This window comes from Ovis canadensis, chromosome 6, assembly GCF_042477335.2.
Source record: "Ovis canadensis isolate MfBH-ARS-UI-01 breed Bighorn chromosome 6, ARS-UI_OviCan_v2, whole genome shotgun sequence".
NCBI classification, from domain to species: Eukaryota; Metazoa; Chordata; class Mammalia; order Artiodactyla; family Bovidae; genus Ovis; species Ovis canadensis.
In genome coordinates, this window is record NC_091250.1 from 85,007,359 (window position 1) to 85,033,695 (window position 26,337).

At 43.8% G+C, this 26,337-nt stretch overlaps 1 protein-coding gene and 1 non-coding gene across 2 annotated transcripts in view; one reads left to right on the top strand and one right to left on the bottom strand.

Moving 5' to 3' along the window:
• Positions 1–26,337, bottom strand: part of SCFD2 (sec1 family domain containing 2) — a 400,263-nt gene that overhangs the window by 98,656 nt on the left and 275,270 nt on the right. The gene's annotated exons all lie outside the window — the stretch shown is intronic.
• TRNAC-GCA (transfer RNA cysteine (anticodon GCA)) lies at positions 23,958–24,030 on the top strand. The gene has a single exon. It is a non-coding gene; the product is annotated as a tRNA-Cys (tRNA).

The window sequence follows — 26,337 nt, forward strand, 5'->3', positions numbered from 1 at the left end:
ATGATGTAAACAGTTTAGGGAAAATAGAATGACCACGAACTACGGTAAGCAAGTAGATGGAAGCTGTATATTCTTGGCCCCCCTTCCCCTTCCTCTCTCTAATCAGTGGGTGGAAACTTGCCTCATCCCCAGGCTGGCTTCCAGATGATGGAATTTGGTTGTCTCTGAAATGAAGTCTAATCCCTTTTACCCAGAACAGCCTATCCAATATCTTACTCTCATGGTCATTGTGAACCTTTCTTTTCCAAATTAATTATCTCCACAGATGATGTAGCTAAAATTCTGAGCTTGGATGAGATCCCCAAAGGAGAGAGAGACTAAGAGAAGAGCCAAGGCCTCAAATTCACATAAAAGTGACTTGTTTATATACAAGCTCGTTGATTTCTGTCTTCACACACACACATACTGGTTTTGCTGAAATCAAGAAGTCACTAAACAAACATGTGTTGGACCAAGTTTAAATCCTCACAGTTATTCCACTGGCTACTAAAGCATTTTAACTACCTTCTATTATTATAAAAAGAACAAATGTATTCTCCTAAGCTTGCAAATTATTATCAGAAATGCCCTAGTTACTAATCAAGAAAAAAAAATTACAAGTGAGATTACCATTGGGATCATATGGGTTCATCTGTTTTCTGATGAACAGAAAACAGCCAAAGAACCTATTTTTCTTTATTGCCATCATTTTTGCTGTTATTTTCTTCTGATGCGATACAAGGTCAGAGGAACAGCAGGAATATTTGGGGTTACTCACCACACTGCTATAAAAATGTTTACATATACTTAATTCTTCTGCACTAAGAATTTGCTGGAAGGTCCTTGAACTGCCTTGTCTTCTCCATTTTTTGAAGCCAGGTTCTACAAGGCACTCTATATTTCTGAGAGTACCCATGACCTTGACTTGACATTTTGTCTTTGTGATTTCCTCCCCCAACATTATTGACCTTAGGGTCAAACTACTTCAGATATAAGTTTCAAGGATAAAGGTATAAACTCAGCTGTGTTCAAAAGAGTCTCTATCAAATGAACTCAAATTCTTTCTCTTCTAGCCATGATTATCTCTTTGGTTCTCTCAGGAAGAGGGGAAAAGAGCTTCTCTGAGACAGGAGTCTTTTCATCAGCCTGATGGGCAGCGCCCATGTCTCTCAGTCAGTCTTAGCTCCTCTCTCCACAAGACATATGACCGATAAAAACAGAGGTGATGGGAGGAGAAAAGGTTGCTCTCTGATTTCCTAAGTTGGACAAAACAAGAATCTATAATGACGGAATTTTAAGGTTCCGTTATGTGGTTATCTGAACCGTTAAACAAATACATGGAATGCAAAAAGGTGCATAAGAAAAATTAGACAGAGGAGTGAAGGATTAGTCATACATTTGTCCTTCCCAAAGTACATTATGTTCTTGTTATTAATTTGGAGAAAAAGTAATACAAAGATTTTACTGAATTCTTTCCACTGAAAAGCTCAACAATGGATTAATGAAATCCAACACATCGTTCCCTAAAGCAAACCACTCAGCAATATTCTGGGCACCAGTTTTAGAAATGGAAAGATTCCAAGCTGTAATGTTCCAAGACTTCTCAGTTAATTAGTGTAGAGAACTTATTTTTATCTCTGCATCATGTAAAGATTCAAAAACTAGGTCAGGAATGTTTTCTGCCTATTGTTAGTTGTTTAAGGTCTGGACCAGTTGAAGGCATAAGAGTTTAGCAAAGGGTAAAGCTGTATTGTGCCACCAGGTCAGACCTGATCCAACAATAAGTCATTAGAATCTCATGAACTGTATAAAAGGCCAAAAACCCATTAGTACTGACTACTAATTGCTTTAGCCAACAGGCCCAAGGTTTTCAAAATATTAAAGAGAGAGATTTTACTATACTCAGAGGAGCCTCACCCTTTTCTAAAACCAATATCATTGCCAGTGTCCCCTGAAGCTTCTTGGTTCCCCCATCCACATTCCACTCAGCAGCTTGAATTTTCCTTTCATTGAATGGATGGCTAAATAACACTGGTTAGCAATGTGAAGATAATATACTCAGGTACTACAATCCACCTATGAGTGGATTTGCAATATGATTATAAAGAGAATACTGACCTTAGGGGACTTGTTGCAGGGGTCCACAGAAAAATGGACTCAAAGTCAGAAAGGATCCTTGAATCTTTTAATCCCAGTTCCCATTCAATGTAGTTGTTTGTCCAGCCGTTACCTGAGTGCTTCTAAGTATGGGCCAGCATGAAATAGGATGGGCTGAGATAAGCATTTCAAATAAAATATCACCATAACTCAGTCTGGAATTTAGAAGAGTGTATCACTATAGATTCCATTCCACAAGGGGATAAAAAGAAACCTCACAGAAGCTATGAATAGTTACAAAGACGCTAAACGACATGATTCCTGACCTTAAAGGCAAGAATATATAGTAAAAAATACATTAAAAAAAAACAAAAAGCCTCATATAGTAACCCAGACTGCACAGAGACACACACACACAGGTGCACGTGCTGATGCCACTTACTCCATGTTGTAACCATTCATTCAAAAAGCATCTCTTGGACTTCCCTGGTGGCTCAGACAGTAAAGCATCTGTCTACAATGTGGGAGACCTGGGTTCGATCCCTGGGTCAGGAAGATCTGCTGGAGAAGGAAATGGCAATCCACTCCAGTACTATTGCCTGGAAAATCCCATGGACAGAGGAGCCTGGTAGGCTACAGTCCATGGGGTCGCAAAGAGTCAGACACGACTGAGTGACGTTCCTGTTCCTGAGCACCTACTATGCACAGCACCACCAGGGCCGCTGGAGGCTGGGCTGGAGCATATTAGGTTTCATACTAATCTTTCCATACCATTTGTGCATCCCGGTGCATGTTTTTCCTTTTCTGGGAGCTGCACTGTATCCCAGTAAGTGAAGTAGATTATGAAAGCTCAAAAATATGAGGAGCCTAGTGTTGATATTTCTCATAGCATATTACTAATGTTTAAAGATTTCTTCGCTTATGGCGCAGATTTGCTGATTTCCTGCCTCAGCCCAGGGCTCTGTTCCCTCTTGCAGCCCCACCCTAATGCCCACTTTCCTCCAGTTGCTGAGTGCACATCCCCTTTATTCCACCTCATCATTTCCCCTCCTTCTGCCCACACTGTGACATGTGTTCCTGCATCCCCCACAGCTGCCTCACTCTCTTCCTGTGGTGACTGGTCAGAATCTGTGCATGCCCAATTTTCACAGCACTTGCAGATGTTCAAAACGACGCCCACCCTGCTGACATTGTGGTACTCAGCAGGAGTGGGGCAGGTCACACGTCCTCTAAAAAGGGCTGTGCTATGCCCACATCTGCTCTCCAGTGCCTCCCCTAGGATCTCCTCTGTAGCCAGCACATCTGGCTTGATCAGGCCTTTAGGCAAACTCCTCACCACCATATATGATTTGCTTTGCTTTAACAGCTGTTATAGAAGGAGCTTAGAAACTCACGATTCATTTACATGGTTAGAAGATCATAGTTTGATTCCTTCCTCTATCACTGATTACTTAAATAATGCGATTCTAGTTTTTCACATAATATTCTACAGTAATATGATGACTAGCTGTTACGAGAATTAAAACAATATGAGCAAACATGCCAAATACAGAACTCCATAGGTGCTAAAAAATGTGTTGAACTTAGATCTGATTCATAAAGACTTCCTAGGGACATTCAGGGACAAGAATTTAAAACAGTAAATCTTATTGTAAAATAACATCTGAATTTACAGCATCGACTGTACTGTTCAGTCTTGACAAGCTTAGGTGCTTAGATGTACTTAGACCCACCAGACTACTGGGGTTCTGGAGCCAACACCACCTGCCCTGCTCAATCCCCTTTCTGCCTGCTCCTAATTGTCTGCTTTTTCTTTGGCTTTAAGGAAATGGCCAAGGGTTCAGGTCTACTAATCTTCCTTATCTGGAAGTTGAAACAGCCTCAGTTGATGGTACGTGTGTCTTTATGATTTTTCTCCTACACTCATGCAACGTGGGACTGGGTTGACTGTGGGTCCACTTTGATGACCTGATCCTTTCCCAGTCAGTGTCACTGGTCATCTGTCCCCTCCTGCTGCTGAGTCCAACTTTCTGATTCCTTAAGTCTCTTTCTTCTTTACACGTGACCTCCGAAACCACAGGCGGAACCTCTGTTTTCAGATTCATAATGATCCCTCTAGCTAGCTCAACTGTCCCTCACTCAAGCCAGAGCAGCTCTTCATCTGGTTCTCCCCATCTTCTAGAGTTGTTTCTAAAAACTAAACTTTATTTTGTAGGACAGTTCTAGATTTACAAAAAAAAATTATGAAGATAGTACAGATATTTCTCATACACCCTTAAACCTAGCTTCCCCATTGCCATTTCTTGCTCCAGGAGATCTTCCCAACCCAGGAATCAAACCCAGGTCTCCTGCTTTGCAGGCAGATTCTCTACCAACTGAGCTACAAGGGGAACCCAGATCAGCATGATTCATTTGTTACTATCTATAAATCAAAATTGACCCATTATTATGACTAAACTAAAGTCCATATTTTATACAGACTTCGTTAGTTTTTTTTTAATGTGATCAAAGAAACATAACATTATTTTAACCATTTTTCAGTGTATAGTTTAGTGACAATAAGTCCATTCACATTATTGTACGGACATCACGATCATCCATCTCCAGAACTCCTTCATCTTGCAAAGCTGAAACTCTGTGCCCATGAAACAATAAATCTTCATATTTCCCCTCCCCACATCCCCTAGCAACTGCCATTTCACTTTCTGTGTGTGTCAATGAGGCTGACTGGGCTAGGCACGCCAAATAAGTGGAGTCATCCAGTATTTGTCCTTTAGCGACTGCTTTACTCCACTTCGCATAATGTCTTTCAGGTTTGTCTATGTTGTCCATCTTCTGAATCTTCAGCCGACTTCAAAACGGTATGATTTTGCACATTCTGAATCTTCACTCTACTTTCTGATTCTCTACTATAGAGTCGGTCCTATACTACAGTGAGCGCTAGATTGCCTCTATTTCCAGGACTCTGTCCTAAATCCCCTTTAGTATCTGGGATCCAAGAATTCCTCATAGGAACTTACATATTAAAAGTACTTACTATGTAGCTCCTTGTTCTAAACAATATATATATAATATGTGTAATATTAAATACATATAACACACATATATAATACATATAACAACAAGATACACATGCTATCTTGTTTAAATGTGAAAATACATCCTTGTGAAGTAGGTACTATTATTTATTTATCTCATTTTACGGATTAGGAAACTCAAGCTCCTGAACCAGAAGCTGCTGCTGCTGCTGCTGTCGCTTCAGTCGTGTCCGACTGCGACCCCATAGATGGCAGCCCACCAGGCTCCCCCGTCCCTGGGACTCTCCAGGCAAGAACACTGGAGTGGGGTGCCGTTGCTTTCTCCGGAACTAGAAGCTAGGCAGCCCCATACGTCCTGTAATGTCCCTTAGTTTCTGCAGGGCTTGGCTTTCCTTCCATAGGGGAGGAAGTTCAGTTCTCTGAACTTTTCATAGGCCCACAAATGGACACATTTTCTCATTAAACTGCCAATGTTGCTGATTCCTCTTGGACACTCTCTCCACTGTCCTGTCAGCTAGTTTGGGCCTGGTGGTACCGTGTTCTCCCTGAGCCTGGCCTGAGTTTCCAAGGCCCTCTGCTGGCTGCTCTGTCGACCACCTGGACTCTGAAGCCTATGCCTCATGGCCTGTTTCTGTGATTTTGTCCCTTCACCTTCCTTATGTCACCCTCCTGGGTGCTGAGTTGCTTCCCAGTTTCAACAAAACTTCAGGCAGGTTCTGTCGGTCATTAATGTTTCAGTTCAGTGTAATTATTCCACTACAGGCCAGGTGGCTCTGGTGTCCCACTAACATTTTACTTTATAATCTGGAAGACTGTATGTAAACAACATAATTCAATTCAAAGGCCATGGTAGTTCTTTGACCTGGATTAATAGAATCAATTTTATAACTGGGAAAGGTCACTGCCTTCACAGAGACAGTACGACTCCAATGCACCTTCACTTCATCGCTAGAGTCGTTTCTGTCTCATTTGGACATGACCACTGAGCTTGGGCTGAGGGCCTGCCTGCTATCATTTGACTGTGCGGAGGGGGCTGTTGCTGGATGCTTTAGAGGTTGGGCACAAAAGGCATTCTTAGCAAAAGGCCCAAAGTCAGCGCTGCAGGAGTGAGATGCTTAAAACAGCAACCAGAGTTGCAATGGGAGCAAACTAGAACGCATTAGCGTGCCGGACTGTCCTGCTGAGCCGGGCTTTGTTAGTGTCTGATTTTCAAGTCTGTGGCCAGAGGGCGAACAGATGACCAGAAGTGTGTGTGTGTGAGTGTGAGTATGTGTGTGAGAGTGTGCGTGTATGTGTGTGACCGTGTGGGTATATGTATGTGTGGGAGTGTGAGTGTGTGTGGATGAGAGAGATATATACAGAGAGATTTCATACAGCAGGAGCAGGCAAATGTTGCTTGGTGATGGTACCATAAAACACATTCAAATATAAACTCTAAATCCTATATAAACTCTTTGCTTTTGGTATTAATACCCACCAGTATGAAAATAATTCAATAAATTATGACTTGTGGTAGAATATAACACAGTTATGGAACAGTAAAGGGATGTTTTCAAATATCCCATCTCTTGTTCTTCCAGGTACACAGTAAACGTCCAACCCCATCTCCCCTGAAGTTGGCTTGGCTGCGTGACTCACTCTGGCCGGTGGAAAGGAGCTGAGGTAATGGGTGTTACTTCCAGGCAGAGGTTTGAGGGCCTGGCTATAATCTCCTGTTTCTCCTTGCCCTGCCTCAGTGAGGTGTGCATCACAGTGGGGCCCCATCCCTCGGGTCTGCGCCTCTGTGACTGTGACCAGCAGAGTTCTTGCTGGCCTGAGAGAGAGATGCAGAGTGAGTGAGATGCGAATTTGACTTGTGTTAAACTCCTGAGGTCTGGGAGTCATGTTACTAGAGTTACTCTACTGACTAATATGAGCTGCAAGTACATTATGGAAAACATTATTAGATGGAGCCTGGACTGGAACACATCATGCAAAAATGAAAATCACTGTTAGCTTCTCTAAAAAGCAGTTTTCTTTAATATCGTCATTTTTTTCACTTACGAAACAGTTTAAAAGCATAGAAAGCTCAAAGAACATGAAAGACTATGAACTGATTCTAAGATTCTCTTCTTGTATAAATGTGGAGCAGAAGGCTTTATTAAAGAAAGCACTGGGAATATTCTGCCGAAGGGCGCCGTTGTATTTAAATGAAGTAACACATACCTAGCAGCTTTAATAAACAAAATCTGGCAGGGAGGCATTTCTGGGGTCTTCTAGAGTTAAATAGAAAATTAATTCAAAGTCATAGGCAATTGGTGCTCCCTTCCCTGCAGCTTGCTCTTCGATCAGCAGTGTCATTTCCAAATAGAGATCTCTCTCCCAGGGCTTTACCTTCTCCTGAGATACTGAAAAGTCTGGTGGGGGGAAAGGAAGGCTACACACAAAGAACAAACCTTGATGAACTACAGAGAATGTGGGTTCAGTGAAGGCAGAAAGCTCCCAGACCCCGGCATAAGAAGAGCTCACATTCTAAGGACCCAAACACCGGTGACAAGCTGCCACTCTGGTCCTGAGGCATGGATCGGCACGACCTGGGCCAAAGGCAGCTGTGGTGGCTCCACTCACAGCGAGTGAGCCCAGCCGACCACCAGCGCCTGTAGCTTGTCACAGCTGCAGTGTCTGAGCGTCCTTTGCTTCGGTGTTGAGAGAGGTCAGAGCAGAAATGCTGGCAATGACTCAGGACAGGCAGCCTTGATCTGAATCCTCATTCCACTTCTTACTAGCTGGGTCATCTTGGGAGAGTTACTTAACCTCTCTGTACTTTAGCTTTCCCTTCTCAAAAAATGGGAACAATATTAGTGCCTACTTTGAAGGTTGCTGGAGGGCTGAGTCATACATGTAAAACTCTCAGCTTAGAGCCTCACCCAGGGCCTGGGTTAAAGGGGCACTTGCACACTGATTACAAAGTGAATGATGCCCGCCCCCCGGAGCTGTCCATATGCATGCAGTCCTGCTAGCCTCCCTTCACCCTGCTCTCTTATTAGACCCCTTTCAACCTGCAAATAAGGTTATGCTGCTTCATTTCTTCAAATCTTAAAAATGAATGATAATGATGATGTTTCAGTTCAGTTCAGTTGCTCAGTCGTGTCTGACTCTTTGCACCCCCATGAATTGCAGCACGCCAGGCCTCCCTGTCCATCACCAACTCATGGAGTTCACCCAAACTCATGTCCATCAAGTCAGTGATACCATCCAGCCATCTCATCCTCTGTTGTCCCCTTCTCCTCCTGCCCCCAATCCCTCCCAGCATCAGAGTCTTTTCTAGTGATGATGTTTAAGATGCTAAAAATGGCAGGTACACACCATGTACAAGGTATAGTACTAAATATTTCACGTTTTAACCTTAGTTCTTACAAAAACTCAATTATTCTCCTTGCACAAGTTATTCCCATTTTACAGAGGATGTCGTGAGGTTCAGAGGTGTTGGGTAACTTGCCTAGGATCACAGAATTTTAATGTCTCCTTTTATCTGGGAGGCAGAGTAATAGTGCTTCATAGCACGGCTAACATATGGATGTGAGAGCTGGACCATAAAGAAGGCTGAGCACTGAAGAATTGATGCTTCTGAATTGTGGTGCCAGAGAAGACTCTTGAGAGTCCCTTGGACTCCTAGGAGATCAATTCAGTCAATCCTAAAGGAAATCAATCCTGACTATTCATTATAACTGATGCTGAAGCTCCAGTACTTTGGCTACCTGATGCGAAGAACTGACTCCTTAGAAAAGACCCTGATGCTGGGAAAGATTAAGGGTGGGAGGAGAAGGGGGCAACAGAGGATGAGATGGTTGGATGGCATCACCAACTCAAGGGACATGAGTTTGAGCACAGTCCAGGAGATGGTGAAGGACAGGGAAGCCTGGTGTGCTGCAGTCCACAGGGTCACAAAGAGTCGAATATGACTGGGTGACTGAACAACAACATAGCAGGGCTGAAGAGATGGCAGATGAGGCCTGGAATCTCAGCTCTTCAGGACTACAGGAGTCATTTCATGGAAAGTAGTAGTTAGTGAGTAGTATTTCAGGATCCAATCAAACTTGATGGACAGCATGTAGATCATACCAGACCCTTCATAACAAGGTTCCTTCCTCTTTCCAGCTTTATCTGGCCACAGACCCTCTAGAACCCCCAAAGGATATAGCTGTTGCACTCCTGTTTGTCTGTATACCTGATTTTCTTTCCTGAAATGCTGTTTTCTTCTCTGACAGGTAAATACTATTCATGCATCACACTTTGCCTGATCACTCCATGCTGAGACAGTTGTCCCAGAGCCCACAGCATCTTCCTTTATTTTTTCACCAACTCTTTTACGTGATGGGCTTTCCCGATGGCTCAGCAGGTAAAGAATCTGCCTGCAATGCAGGAGGTGTGAGAGATGCAGGTTCGACTCCTGGGTCGGGAAGATCCCCTATAGGGGGAAATGGCAACCTACTCCAGTAGTTTTGCCTGGGAAATCCTACGGACAGAGGAGCCTGGCGGGCTATAGTCCAAAGGGTCGCAAAGAGTTGGACACGACTGAGCACACACTGGACTTTTACACGATTAGTTTGCATCTGGGTCTGCCTGCTGGACTGGGAGCTCTTTGACAGCTGAGGCCAGGACCTACTCATTGTAGCCTGGTACTTGGTAGGTGTCTGGCATCCAGCAGATACTCGACAAAGTTTGCATAACTGGACTGAATTGGTATAAGGTTGGCTCAGTTAATAAACATGGTTTAAGAATCCACCTTCATTGTGCGTGGTAGACTGGTTTAGGAATATAGGCGGTGGAAGAAAGAAAACGGCTCAAAATCCTGGCTTGGGTGTCTGACAATCTGAAACTGAAAACCTGGTAACACTGTCCTGTCGATGAGAAAAGGATAAACCTTGAAAATGCACTTTTAATACAGGATGGTTGGAATGCCAATTTAGATAGGTACCCACATGTAACTGGTGTGTTCAAATAGAGCCTAGGGAAAGAGCAGTAAATTTACTTTGTAAGGATTAAGTCTCCTGCCCTGCTGTAATTTGAGGCTTTTAGGCTTCTCATATGGTATAAACATCCCTCTATTAATTGAAAACAGTGCTGGTTAACATATACATCTCAGTTTCAAAGCACTTTTTATTCCTGTACTATCCTTGGAAAGTATGTTCTGATGGACATGTGGCTAGCTTCTTCTGCTATCTCAGGATCAGTGTGTGGTAGAAGGTTACTAAAAGACAGATTCATGAGAACTCCTGTCTTATCAAAGGAAATAGGAGGAACACTGCTGGAAAAGGACCAAGCTCCCGCCTTTCAGAGGAGAAAACCAAGGCCCAGGAGACTGAGTGACTTCCCCAAGTCACACAGCCTCCAGGCACAGGCAGCATCATGTGGAAGGTCCCGAGTCCCAAAGACTTTGGAGAGGGTGCAGGGGAGGCAGGAAAGCTGGCGAGGGCTCGGTGGGCCAGCGCCAGGGATTGACATTGCCTTCCCAGCTCAGTGGGCAGCAGCTGAAGGGTTTTACTCAGGAGCATGCCAGGATCTGACCCATGTTTTCAAATATAAAGACCATGCTGCTGCCTGGAGGAGAAAGGCCACTTACAGGCTCTAGTAGTCCACAGGTGTGAGATGATGGTGGCCCAGCTGCAGGTGTGATGATGGAGTGAAAAAAGAACGGATTTGAGGTTTTTAGAATTGGAGGCATTTTTAGAATTAGAATCTAGAGGACTTGCTATCGTGGGTGATCAGGAAGAAGGCCAGGTCAAGGATGATTCTTATGTTTCTGGGCTTGTGTGGATGCAGGGACTATTTGTGAGATGGGAAAAAAAATAAGGGCAAGGAACCAAGAATCCACTGTTGGTCAGGTGGTCAAGTGAGGCTTGAGATGGAACAGTGCAATAGACGTGGGCTGCCCCGTGTCTGGCAGGAGTAAGCATGGTGGCAGTGATGCTGTTGGCTTCTTGGTTGGTGTTTTCTTTGTTTCTTTTTTAAACCACTGCTGTATTCACTACCACCCCAGTGGGGTTACCAAGGCCAAAGGGAAACATCAGAATTACGGTGTAGTTTCTACAAAGGCTGGTTTGACTACAGAGAGAGTGGCAAACACATTTGCTGGGAAGTTGATGCACACGCCTTGAATGCTCCATGTAAGTCGGCATTCACAGAAATGATGATCGATTCTGACGACTCTCCTATACGATTAGTCTGTGGCCTGCTTTAGATTACCATGCTGCTGCTGCTGTTGATGATGGAGCTTGTACAGAAGGTTTTACTGAATGTTTCCATGCCTCCAAAGGGAATAGCCTTAATTCTAATAAATAAACAGCTGTTCAGTAATAAATACTGGCATCCTTATTTGATAACTTATTGTTTGGATGTTACTTAGCCATTCTTTAAAAATGGATACATTTACAATATAGGTCAAAAGTGTCTCTCATTGTCAGTAGAAACTCAACATCATTTTAGGAGAATATGCCTTGATTTTGCTTTACAGCCTCTTGATTTTTGGCCAGCTGTGTGCTCTGACACTCTTCTACTGCTCTCTACTGTTCAAAATTATTCAGCAGCCAGCTAAGCTTGCACACATAGCAATCCACTAGGGAAGTAGCAACTCAACCTGCTATTTCAGCCCAACTTATTTTAGGGACATTCACATGACAGAAATATTCAAAATAATGATTCATGAGGTGTAACAAATATTTTAAAGCAAATCTATTTTCAAAGATGTCCACTGGGTGCCATTTATAATCACCATTCCCTACTCACTCTTAGAGAAGGTATTTTTGTTGAGTTCTAGTGTGAACTATTTGATCCTTTGCTTTGACAATGTAATGGTTTGATGCCTTTAACATAAAACCTGGATACTTGCTAGATAAGAGTCTATGGAAGTTCATAAGTAAAAGGACAAAAGGGCATGATGACTCTGCCTAGCCACCTAAGGGCACCAGAGCCCATAAAACCAAATTCCAATGCTCAATATGTACATCTGTCATTTTTCATACCTATAGAATTGGTTTTAAAAGGTATATATAACTAAAGTCACAGTGCAGCAGAAATTTGCAATAAGTAATATTTATGACTCTTCTTTTGGGCTAAATATTCTACGGGGGGGATGGAAAGCCATATTATGAGGCAGCTTAAATAATATAAAAACAGTAGTTGTGTGTGCACAACACACATGTGCATGTGTGTGCAAATGTTCAAAGGAGATGTCTTTAGCTTAGTTGAGACATTTTAAATACCAAGATCTAACTTAAACTGCTTGAACAATCTACAGTTTCTAGACCATTGCTATTTTTCTTTATGCACAGAATAAAGTGGCCTGTAGATGGTCTGTCCTCTGTTCCAGGAACTGAGGGCTCAGTAATCACGATCTTTCAATGTGTGGATTCTAAGCACAAAATCCATTCAGATCATGAGAATGGTGACCTCTGCTGGGAAAATCAAGAGGAACCTCTCCTTTCCTTTGGCTTGGTCCCACTACCTGGAGCATGGAAAAGGAAACATAAACATCCTAGCCTGCCAGTAAACAGGCGCTCTCCATGACGGATGCTCTATCTGCTCTCACCTACCATGAAGAATTTAAATTTAGGCTGTTTGGTGAGCATTTATTTTCCTAAGAGAAAGCTCTCTCCAAATAATGACTCCACACAGCTTTTAGACTAAGTTCCTAGGGTTATCAGTTTGCCTCCTCTCTGCAGAGTGGTAGCAGTGCCTTGTGTCATGAAGGACTGCATCAACAGAGTCACGGACTTTTCACACAGCACGTCTGAAGTCTGCTCATGGTTGCTTTTCCCGGGTTCCCAAACAGGAAGCCAGTGGAACAGGTTGTAATTATGACACCAGTTGGAAACTTATGCCAAAGGTACTTTTTCTAAAACTCTAACTTTGGAAGAGGAAGGGGCTGGGTTAGATACATTCATATTGAAAGGAAAGGGAGGAACATGTATAATGCCAAAATCACTGACATAACAAGTTGGAGAGTTCTGAGTGCTGATTTGTCTCTGGAGCACCTTTTTGTGCTGCTCTGTAAAATGATGACCTCAACACTATCACAAAGCCACCATTGTCCAGGGTGTCCTGCAAACTCACTGTGAGGATCCGACTCACTTTAAATTCTTATTAGGGAAACAAAAGAGCCAAAAGGTGATTGACACTGAAATCAGACGCTCTCCAATGGGACTAGACTCATACCCGAGTCTGCAACTTATGAAGAATTAAGTTGTTCTGAAATTAAGGTCCTCTGGGGGCATCTATGACCTAAGAGTAACCATTATATGATAGGAAGAATGGGAAATTGCTTGTAAGCTGTGAATCCTAAATGGGTCTAAGTATTAACAGTTCTTCTGTTTGAATCAACAGTGACAAATCCTTAGGTCAGCAGAGGTCTGAGACTGTCTATGCTCCTGAGAAGAACAGGAGAAGGGCGAACCGAGCCACGTGCAACATGTCACCTCAGCTGCCAAGGACTCACCTGGAGTCTTCCCTTCTCATGAGTCATCTCAGGCTTCCCCAAATTGCTCTAACAGAGTGTACTGGGTTTTGTACCTTTCCTAATCATGTAGAAGATGGGAAAAATGATTCCACTTACTCGCCTACACTTTGTATGAGTTAAAGTGTGAAAGGAACTATCAAGACCTTTGAAAACTTATTAAGCTGAATTCTGTCACCAGTAAACACATTTACAGCTTTTTGAAACAGTTATGGAGAGGGACTTCCCTGGCAATGCGGCGGCTAAGATATGTACTCGCACTGCAGGGAGGCATGGGTTCAATCCTTGGGGAACTAAGATCCCACGTGCTGCACAGTGTGGTCTAAATAAATAAATAATTTAAAAAGCTATGGCGAATTTTCAGCAGGGCATAGGCATTTAAAGACACAACTCATTCATTTCATTGGGAGCCATATTGCTAAATTTCAGACAATTTCATTTTTAAAGTTTCTATTGGGGTTTTAAGAGTATTGACCTTAAAATCCTTCTCTAATATTGTTCAGCTGTATGACTGCTTCCTGGTAGTAGGGGTAAACCCTCACCCAATTTTTACCCAGTTCTGAAGAGCGGGGCATAATATTCATGATGTGTTTGTGAAAACATATGAACACATTCAGCCTTATTCCACAGAGCACAGATTTAGGATCTTTTCACTGGAGCAAAGTCATTTTGGTTATTTCCAATAACTATCTGTTTCATTTGTCATGGTGCTTAGCTTCATATTTTCCTAATTAGCCTTATGTTTTATCCTAATAGCCTTTCAAGTTACTGATGATTTCAAATGCATTTATGATAAAACGCTAATATCATCTTTGTGACTGGGGATTTTGGTATTGATAAATCTTAGGATGTTTTAGAGTGGTGTCTAGTGAAAATTCTAGCAAAATTAAAAAAAAAAAAAAACGAAGGTAGTTTTATCTGATTAAGAGAGCATCCCCTCAAAGGTGTCTGGAAAACTTCATTTAGAAGGTTTCAAAATGCCGGATACAAGTATTTTTGTATTAAAGAAACAAATAGATCAGGAACACAAACATCAAATGTTTATGATGTTAGAAGACCCACGTATTTGTCTGGAATTCTGGGTTAGAGTTAGCAGGTTACTGTCGAGTTAGGTTTTAAAAAGTTTCTCCAAATATGTAACAGATGACACTCTGCAATTTCAACTATATTCACCCATTCTAGAGCAAAGCCCTAAACACACTTGGGGAATTTCCAATCAGATCAGACAAACACCAGAGAGAGCGGGGTGGGGCTGGGAATTTTTTCAAATGCTGAAGCGATCGCCAGAAAACAATTTCTCCTTAGACACTGAGTGGGCAGAGGGGGTGCACATTTCCTCTCAAGATTCCGCTTTTGCTCTGGTCCCTGCCTGACATCTGGGAGGAGCATAGGGAAGCCGGCTTGGTCTAGCCACCGCTCTCAGATCCCGGGGGTGCCTGAGGGTAGAGGCTGGACCCCAAATCCTCCCTCTACAGCTGCTCCTCTTTGCATCTTGGGGGAGGTACCATCTTTCCCTCTTCTCCCTTCTCTGGGCCATTTACAAGGGAAAAAAGTACAAAGTTTTCAGTTGCAGGTGACAAATAAGGTTTTTCAACTTCTTGCACTTTTCACTTTCTATATCAAGGTAAAGATTGCTGATTAGAATTGAACTCTGCCATTTTGTGGCTAATAATGAGTTCTAGCCTGACTCTGAATTTGTGATACAAGTTAATAAGTACTGTGTGCTGGGTCCTGTAGGGATTGCAAAGATAAATAATCACCATTCCTCATCTCAGGAAGTTTAGAGATATGTGTGGGATGATAAAAGTACCTCATTTAAGTTTTAAAATTTCTAAATTACAAGGTGGAATTCAGTATTAGTGACGAGAGGGAGTGAAAAAAGTCTGAACCAAATGAAATTGCTAACATTTGAACATTCTTCTAGCTTAAAAAAATCAGAATTTTCATGGCTTAACAATACTTTGTGAGTATTTGAGCTTGATACATAATGCTTTGTAACTTAGTTGCAAACTCACAATTGTTTGAAAGGATTTTAAAATGAATGCTTATGTATCACCTCCCTCTCCCTTCATTGCTTCATGATTTGTTTTCTAAACCACCGATGAGCAAACTCATTGTAAAATGGCCATCCCTTCCTGCTCAAGACAGCACCACAAGATCTGCTCTACTCTGCCTGCTGCTGCTGCTGCTGCTAAGTCGCTTCAGTCGTGTCCGACTCTGTGTGACCCCATAGACGGCAGCCCACCAGGCTCCCCCATCCCTGGGATTCTCCAGGCAAGAACACTGGAGTGGGTTGCCATTTCCCATGCATGAAAGTGAAAAGTGAAAGGGAAGTCGCTCAGTCGGGTCTGACTCTTGGCGACCCCATGGACTGCAACCTACCAGGCTCCTTCGTCCATGAGATTTTCAAGGCAAGAGTACTGGAGTGGGGTGCCATTGCCTACTCTGCCTACCCTACCCCATTCCCAGCTCCCCCTTTTGAAATCTCCAGGGCACAGGTTTCTGTAGAGTTTCTCTTTCAACAGAGCCTGTGGAAAGGTGAGCCATTTCATCTGAGGAGGGGAACCTTTCAAAAACTGGGGATTAGCAATCTGCCAATATCTGACTCTTTGCAACCCTATGGACTATAGCCCACCAGGCTCCTCTGTTCATGGGGTTTTCCAGGCAAGGATACTGGCGTGGGTTGCCATTTCCTCCTCCAAGGGATCTTCTTGAGCTAGGGATTGAACCTGTGTCTCCTGCATGGGCAGGTGGATTCTTTACCACTGAGCCACCTGAGAAGCTCCACTATCATTAAGCCTCTTGTAAATCAGAATAATTGGTAAGTTCTTGGCTGTACTAACTCTAAGCAATAGCATTTCTGCTCAGATTCATCGATCTCCATCTTTTCATGTATTTGAATTATTCTCCATGCTTTTTGCACTATTGACTGAGTAGGTGGTGGCACACACAACTCCTATCCCTAAAAGAGAGGCAGGAAAAAAAAACAAAACACCATGATGCAGTTGCTCCTAACCGCTGACCAACACAGCACAGCATTTCTCCACACTGAAGGACCTACAGGTGATCTCCAGGGATATGGGGGTCTCAAAAGCCCCTGCCAAAGTGCACATGAGAAAAAAGGCAGGTTGATATAGCTGCCAAGACCAAACAGTGTCAGATCCGCTCATCACTGTGTCAGCGAGGCAAGAGTTTCTCTACACCCTGCCCCTCTGCTATCTCTCAGAACCTTGCAGGTGCTGGACAGTGCAGATTTTCAGCTATGGGAGGAGGAGGAGGAACCTTAGAGGAGGGAAGAGAGAGGCAACCAGCCGCACCTCCCTTCTTCAACTGTAGGAGGCAGAAACTGGGAGAGAAAGAATGCCTAAACTTTAAATCAAGTTTGAAGCTTTGACTATTCCATGGGATTAGACACATAAATTACTAAATTGAGACCATTTATATTTCCTAAGGGGGACCATAAAACTTATGGACTTGCCCAATACTTATCCAAAGATAGGGAAAGAACTAGACCTCACTGAAAAACTGAAAGTAACACGGAGAAACAAAGTAAAATTGCTTTATGATCTGACCTCCCTTGTGAGCCATGATTATTCAACATATTAGTTACATGATTTACAGGGCCCATACAACCTGGGGGTCTAGCGAGGATATAAGTGCGGATCATCAAGACCGGGAGGAAATGGTTACTGTTATTGTTTAGGATTTTCAATATCAATAAATCAAGCTTCAACTATGTAACACTGGTTTTTATAGTGTCATTTCCACTTATCTCTTTACCTTAATCTTAAGGTATAGATTAAGACATCTTCTGAAGGATGGCAAACCTCCATTTTAATAGCATTTCCTTATGTCTGTGGCTGAACTGACTTCCTTTCTATATTGATTTTCATTTAGGTACGTTAATCCAGGGCACTATAGGAATACATTTCCCTTTAGTTTGCGATACACTAATTCCAGTATGCTTTCTCAGCAGTGACAGATTTCATTTTCTTGGGCTCCAAAATCACTGCAGACGGTGACTGCAACCATGAAATTAAATGATGCTTGCTCCCTGAAAGGAAAGCTATGACAAACCTAGGCAGCATGTTAAAAAGGCAGAGACATCACTTTACCGGCAAAGGTCCATATAGTCAAAGCTATAGTTTCTCCAGTAGTCATGTACAGATATGAGAACTGGACCATAAAGAAGGCTGAATGCTGAAGAATTGATGCTTTTGAATTGTGGTGCTGGAGAAGACTCTTGAAAGTCCCCTGGACAGTCAATTCTAAAGGAAATCAACCCTGAATATTCATTGGAAGGACTGATGTTAAAGCTGAAGCTCCACCGATACTTTGGCCACTTGATTTGAAGAGCCAACTCATTGGAAAAGACCCTGACGATGGGAAAGATTGAAGGCAAAAGGAGAAGGGGGCAGCAGAGGATGAGATGGTTAGACAGCATCACCGACTCAATGGACATGAATCTGAGTAAACCCTGGGAGATAGTAAAGGACAGAGGAGACTGGTGTGCTACAGTCCACAGGGTCACAAAGAGTCAGACACGATTTAGTCACTGAACAACAGCAACAAGCATGCTTTCTCATGTGATTTTTTCCCTTTTCCTCCTTGATTTAATCTTGCCACTCTCTTCTCTCCTTTTCTTGTTGATGCAATGATGCTTTTACTTGACTATAAAGATGTATATCACTAGTTTCTGTTGCATGAAAATAATAATAGCTAAAATTTATTGACCATCTACTTGTTCCAAATGCTTTACTGTATTTTTATCTCTAATAGGTATAATGATCTCCGGGGGCAGCAGGGGGGAGTGGCAGTATCCCCATTTTACTGAGGGAGGAAATGAAATTTTAGACAGGCCAAGTTAGCCATTCCAGTTTATAAAGTTAACACATCAGGGAGCCTGGACTCTCACCTGAGTATGTCCACTCCCCAGGCTCATTTGTTTATGGAAGACGAACAGAGTCGGGTGTCGTAAGAATGGAACAGAAAACTTAATGATGTTTCTATTCCATGAATGACTGTGGATTATTTGACTAGTCTTTTAATCTCTTCTGGTGGCTCAGATGGTAAAGAATCCACCGGCAATGCAGACCTGGGTTTGATTCCTGGAAGATCCCCGGGAGAAGGGAAGGGCTAACCACCTAGTATTCTTGCCTAGAGAATCCCATGGACAGAGAAGCCGGGCAGGATGTGTCCATGGGGTTGCAGAGTCAGACATGACTGAGTGGCTAAGCATAGCACACGGTGAAACAAAAGCCATGCTCTATCTTATCTGTAAATATATCTTAAAGGGATATCATGAGTCAGATATACCACTGCTAATAAAGCAGACTAAAGAGAGATGATGCAAACAGTCTTATTAACAGCATAACTCCAGTTTTTCTCTACTCATACTATAATTTCCTTTATACTATTATATTACATTATATTATATCATATCAAATTATTTCAGCATTTGAAATGCCACAACTTAGGAGTTCAATTTATTATAAAGATACTCCATAAATTTCCCTAGTTTGTCTATTTCAAATACATTGTAGGAAAAAGAAGAAAAGAATATCACAGTTATGGAATGCTTATGGTAGTGACTTTAGAGGAGCTCAGTAATCTCTATCAGGCAAAACAGTTACTCCTTGGTTTATAAAAATAGCCATAATCTAATATGTGTTCTCCATTTATGCACTGATTTATATTCTTCTCAACTTTCTGTTTCTATTTTGCTTATTCCACTTTTTTCCTAATGTGCCTGATGTATTTTGTTTACTCAAAATTCAGCCTTTTCGTTGGTGGACAATGCCATCTCTCTCTCTCTGTATCCTCTTTCCCCTCGCCTTCTGATGCCCACTTCCTGCCCTCTCTGCTCACGTGTTTCCAGCCCAATTGCTCAGCTCCCTTTATGTTTTTCTTCCCTGACTTGCCTCCTCTGTCTTCACAGTTAACATTCTGGCATTGATTCCCTCCCTCTCATCCTTCATGCCTCCTTCAACTTTTCTTCATTAATGCTGAACTTATAAATCGCCTCCAAGTGATCTATCATTTATCCAAACATGCTCAGATAATCTCCTGCCACATCTCACAGACAGTAGTGAACTGCGACAGGCAAACTTATCCTGCTCATTTATTATCCTCTTTGGAGAAGTGCTGAAGCAGGGGGTCAGAAGTGAAGGAGACATCCTGCCTGATTCAGCAGCTCCTGAAGGGGGAGCGAGTGATAGTTAATAAGAAAGCTGTCTTCTTGTATCTAAGGGTGATTGCAAATGTTTCTAAAGAGACAAAGTTGCTGCAAAACCGAATTATAGCAATCTCTGTACGCCCAAGGTGTTTCCTTAGTTTTATCACTACAATTAATAATAACTTATTATTGTGTACTTACAAGGCATCAGCTCTGTTCTATTAAAAGTGAATGAGCAAATTCAGGGCTCTTAACACAGCTGAGCAGTCTGTTACCGTGCTGAGGAGTCCAGCAGAGAGGAGAGTTGAGGCTGCTTGTTGAACTGTAGGTAAAAGCTACTGTTATTCCATTTTTCAGATGAAGAAGATGACGCACAGACGAGTTAAGTAATTTGCTCCAAAATGGAAGAACCATGTAAATTACAAAGTTAAAACGGGGCCTTTAATACGTTTTAACAATTATATAACCTATCATGCTGTATACTAGTCCCTTACTAAACAGTAAGCAAATTGAGGACAGGCACTCTTGTTCATCCCTGTAGCTATTATTTTTGGAATGAATGAAAAAATAAAGGGTAAAAGTCACAAAACACCAAAAGGATTGATTTTTCCAACAAAAGAGACATACAATGATCTTAACTGTAAGATCTCACCGTTTTAACTCTTAAGCATTAGTTCTCTCTTTACGTCAGAACAGGGCTGAGGTGACCAGGGCGAGTGTGGGAGGGTTTGGACACCTACTCTTGAACTTGGAATAGATGTGGCTGTGGGGGAGCAATGCAAGGCAGGCCTCTGATATGCAGAGTCAGGACATCATGGTGATGGAGATGGAAAGTGGGCGGGAGGAAGGAGGGAGGTCCAGTAAGGAGTACTGGGGAGTACCCCAGAGGCTGAGCAGAGCTGGCGACAGGAAAGCCTGTTTACAGGTGATACAGGGAGACTTGGGAGACACACTGCTGCTGTCCCCTGCGCTTACGGAGAGGCAAGTTCAGCAATAGTGGCGACCGTGCCTTAGATGAGTACCAGTGTCAGGCCCTGCCTACTAGAGGTGTTTTTTTCATCTGCAGCAGAACCTCTGTGATCAATACTACTATTCCTCCCATTTCAAGCTGAGGAAACTGAAGCTAAGCAAGCGGGCAGGGTTTTATGGACAGTGAAAGGCAGATTGACTCTGAATTCATTCCCAGATCTGCTGATTTCAAAGTTTATATGCTTCCCCTTCACTTTAGGAGGAGATGCTGGGGTTCAAGTGGAGACCCTTTGGGATCAGGGTTCAAGGGAGAGCTTTTGCCACAAAGAATACTAGAAGGGAAGGTTCAGGGTGGGAGGACCAGGAAAAAATCACAGACTTTTGAGGATGACCTCAGCCTTGGGGAACAAGACTGACACCCTTAACTTGGGGTAAGGTCAGGGGAGAGGATTTGATCACCAAAGACAGATGAGGAGTCTGGTTATTACTTCTGCACTTCTGAGCAGAACGAGCCTCAAGGTTACTTGGCTTGGCTCCACCCAACCGCCAAGTGAGGGAAGTGCCTTTGATTCTCTCTGGTTCTGGAAACTGGAGTGGAGTTGTTGCTGTGTAGTCCTGTGCTGGCAGGAAGTCATTCTGGCCTGAAAATGTTGAGTTCAGATGGTTTTCTGCCAGTATTTGTCCCGAAGCTCTCTCAAGTCCTTCTGGAATGAGGCAGGCTATGAACTTAACAAATGTACATGTCTGTACAGTGGATACATTTCCCCAAGCAGCCTTAAAAAGTGTGTGCATTTTTCTTTAGTACTTTTTTTCTTTAATTGGATCTTTTATTTATGTGCTGCAACTAAATCATCAAAATATTCACTACGATGCATGTCTGAAAGTAGCTCTGTGTTTTGGCTTCAACTATGTTCATAGGCTCATAATTTTTTACATATGCTGTCTCTCTCCTCAAAATGACTGCTTCAAGAAAACTGAAGACACAGAGACAGTGGCAAGGGGCTGGCACACACAGGCTGTTGGTCAAAACAAAATGCCATGCTGCACAGTGTGGGGAGATGCAGACAATATTGCTGGATTTGTACCCCCAAGTCTCCAAACTACAATCATAATAACTGGTCATAAGAGGCTTCCATGGTGGCTCAGTGGTAAAGAAACCGCCTGCCAAGGCAGGTGACCCGGGTTTGATCCCTGATCCAGGAAGATCCCACATGCCACAGAGCAACTAAGCCTGTGCAGCACAACTATCAAGCCTGTGCTCCAGAGCTTGGGAGCCGCAGCTACTAAAGCCTGAGTCCCTAGAGCCTGTGCTCCCTGAGGAGCCACCACAAAGAGAAGCTCAAGCACCACAATGAAGAACAGCCTCGGCTTGCTCCAACTGGAGAAAGCCCACGTGCAGCAACGGAGACCCAGCACAGTCACAAATAAATAGATTAATAAAATTACTTTATAAAAACACCATAAAGTCAATGGAAATCATTTAAACTCTCTAGGACAGGTACTTTTGTTTGAACACTGAAATTATTTAGAGTGCTTTGTCCTTGACAGCAAACACTGTCAGGAGAAGAGCTGGAGATAGGAGGAGTGTGGGAAATTCTTGGGGGTGTCAAATAGATAGCCAGCGGCCCAAACTGTGGGTCTGCTGGCAGTGCAGTGGAGAGGGGCTGAGGACACAGACCAGCCTTCTGCAGCCCCCGCGCCCCCACCCCCAGTCTGGCCTCCTTGTCTGGAGGCTGGCCCTGCTCTCGACAGCTGGGTTTGGAGCAGGCAGCACCCTCAGGCCAGTGGCTCCCCTGAATGGCTGGAGGGAAGGATGACAAATACCCCAGGGCTGTGGATCCCAGTCTGGGGTACCTGAGGAAGCCCAGGTATTCTGGACACGTCTTGGATGGACCATGACCAAACAGACAGGATCCCTATTTTTTTGTCATGCTGCTGTGTTACTAGACATTTCTGCAGAGCCCTAACATTTCACTAATATCTTACACTGCCTCTGACCACCCTGAAATTATGACAGGGGAAGAGGAAAGGACTGAAGACTTGGCCAGAGAACTGGATTCTACTTCTGGCCCTGCTACCACTGACCTCATGTGAGTTCATTAAACCCTTTGGCATTGATGTTCTTATCTCTCAAAGGTAGAGGATGGATCCAAGCCCTGGTGGTCAGCGAAGAGCCTGACATCATCTAGCCCATTTGACACGTGGAACTGAGCAGGGCGGAAGCCGAAGCATCACACATCCTGCTTCCCTGGAACGCGGGTGCTGGGGCCCACGCTCTGTCTCCTGAGCCCTCCCGCCTCCTCCTCCCCATTCCACACCCAGCCACACTGTCATTAGGTGAAGTCCTGTCTGCCTGTGAGACTCCATAGAACCACGGACACTCACGTCATTTCTGCCCTGAGTGTTGACAACACAAAGGCACCCACTCATCATCACTAACAGAGAAGTGAGAGTTTCTGCATACTATCATAAAGCATATTTACCATAATCATGACCAACATCAACATAAAAAAAAACTTCCTAACACCTACTATGTTTATGATACCACCACTATCTGTTACTAGGGAAGAACAAGATATTGACTAGAGCTCAAAATCATTTTTATTGACCTCTAATAATATCACCTGTAAGAAAGGAAGCAAACTGGTACTATAAGTAACTATGTGTTTACTTGTGTCTCCTCTTCTAGATTCAGCTTCGTAAAGGCAAGGACTGCATGGACTGCTGTTTGGGCAGCACTTACTTAGTTAGCACCATGACCGGTCTCCGTGAAACAGAAAGAAAAATAAAACTTTGATCTCCTTCACACCTTTTCCAACAAAGCCCTGCATGCTTTGAGGAACTAACAGCTCTCTGGATTCACCTCCAAGGAAAGGGGTAAAGAGAGCAAGCGTGGCAGCGTGAGAAGGATAGAGGGGAGGGGTCTGAAGTACTCCAGGTCTGCAGCGGGGAGGGTGGATGTAAGCAGATCACTGTGGTCTTCCTCGCGCAGTGCCAGTGCAAAGCATACCATCCTCTACACAACCTTCGGAGGCTGCCCCATGCCCCCGGCTCTAGAACCCGGCGAGGCAGGGGACTCAGAAGCTGGAAGCAAGACAGGCCCTGCTGATGGTAGTCCAGACACTGAGCTGAGGTCTCTCCCCGGCCCGGATCTAGCCAGAGAGGCACTCTGGTTGCATTTAGCCTCTACTGAGGCTAAAAAGACTTTTTCCTGGTGTCTCAGTTGGTAAAGAATCTGCCTGCAATGCAGGAGACCCAGGTTCGATCCCTGGGTTGGGAAGATCTCCCGGAGGAGGGCATGGCAACCCACTCCAGTATTCTTGTCTGGAGAATCCCCATGGACAGAGGACAGGCCCTTTATAGGGACTACAGCAGGCTACAGTTCAATCCCTCGCAGGCTGTCCATGGAGTCACGAAGAATTGGACACGACTGAGCGACTAAACCACCTGTGGCTAAACAACATTACACAGAAGCCCTGGGCCTTCCTTTGAGTTGCTTTCTTCCCCCACCTTTGGTTAAAAGTGAGTAAGTCCCAAACAAAAGGTCACTGTGGATTGCCCAGACGCTCGCTCACACGTTCACCACTCTGAGTCAGATTGGGACCAGGCTTATTATCTGAATTTTTAAATGCTGAAGGAGACAGAGGGGCCTGCGAGGTCATGCTGACATTCCAAGCTCTCTAGACTTGCGTACCCACTGTCTCCTGGAGCGGGAGTAAAAAGGTCTTGGGGCTCTGATGCGCGGATGGTAACAGGGCAATGATGAAAGCCCTCCAGCTGGAGACAACTCCCCTCGGCCTCACTCCAGCCTCTGTCCTGTTTCCTGCGCGCAGCATATTGGAGACACATTGGGGTTATTTTCCCTTTTAAAAATGCTGTTTTATGTTTCAGCTTTCAAGATGTCCTAGTTTCTGCATCACAGTATCTTCACATACCGACTCCATGTGCTTCACGTTCATGTGGAGAGAGCCCGCTCTGTCCTCTCCTTCTAAGGCATCAAAGGGAAGGTGCTGGCGTAGGGGCTAAGTGGCTACAGGGGTGTATGGGGTTTGGGGTGAGAAGAGGGAGAATGCAATGAAATTATGACTAATTTGGCCCATTTCATCCCAGAAAACCAGAACCCTGTGAATTATTTATGATTCTCCTGACCTCCACAGAAATGCAGATTGTGGTGCCTGCCAAGAATAAATAAAGCTGTCTGCATCTGTTACTCTTCCCAATCAAGCAAACCTCCTTGTGTGAGGAAGGAGAAAGGTCAGCAGCCAGGACAAAGGATCAGCCCAAGAGAAGGAGGAGATAAGGCTGCATTCCAGGGCTTCTACCAGAAAAGCCATTTACTGGAGGCACAATCGGGTTACTTTTCAAAACCCAGGCTGAGGACTTGGTTGCATTTGTGCATCTAAGACACTCAGGACGGCAGCGTCACCAGGCACATTTCAGACATCTAATCTGTACCTGGCTTCAGGGGCATGCGTGACTTCAGGTCAGCTATGGACTAGGTTCGGCTCAGGGGACTGTGACCTTCTTCCCCAAAACCAAGGACCCCTCCCTGCTATAGCATATAGGTATGTCATGTTTACGACTGTGTCCCTCTGAGCCCACTCGAAGTTGTTACTGTTGGCACCATACATAGCTTTTGAAGGTGGCTCATGATAAGAGACTAAATCCCCCTTATTCATTCTCAAATGCATATTCATGAAAATGAAAGGGAATATTAATCTCAAAAGAGCTATCTTAGCTTTCCTAGTGCCTACTCCTTCATCAGCATCAATCCCACTTACGTTTCTTGAGCATCTCCTACGGCTTTGATCATGGTTCTAAGCAGCGGGTCTAAGGGTACAGACAATGCAAAGACAATCCCTGTCTCTGGACTTGAGCACCTACAAACAAATAACATAAATACTAGGTCCTACCTGTATCTTGAGTCCTACAAGGACAGAGACCTTCTTCCTCCCCTCTGCCACCCCGTCTTTCTCTCCTTCACATCACCTGCCAGGCACTGTTCTTGGTGCTAGAAGCACAGCAATAAACAAAAGAATCTCTGGCCTTCTGAGGCATAGGTTCTAGAGCTATTTAATACAGTAGTCATCAGCCACATGTAACTATTTAAACGTAAATTTAAATGAATGGAATTATATACTTATTTCCTCAGTTGCACTAGCCACACTTCAAGTGTTCCATAGGCACAGGGGGCTGGGGACTTCGAGAGCGGGCAGTGTCGATGCAGAACACGTCCACTATCACCCGCAGCTGCATTAGGCCGTGGTGCACTGGAGTCTTAGTTGTGATCAGGTCTTTGGTGTCTCACACTGCGCTGGGCACACAGTAGGTACTATTAGCAGCTACTACGTGTTAAGGCAGTGTGAGAAGTACAACAATAAAGATACGTCCCAGTACATAAATATCAGAGAAGGAAATATTTTACATAACAGAATGGGGGGCAGGGAATATCCTCCAGGGGAGAGAGGAATCGGTGATAGGATTTGAAATATGTTAAAAGTTTTTATATACGGTTTGATCGACACAGGCAGCTTCCTACAATTCTAAGGGGAAAGTGGAAGGGGATTCCTTTCCATGTTGAATGACCA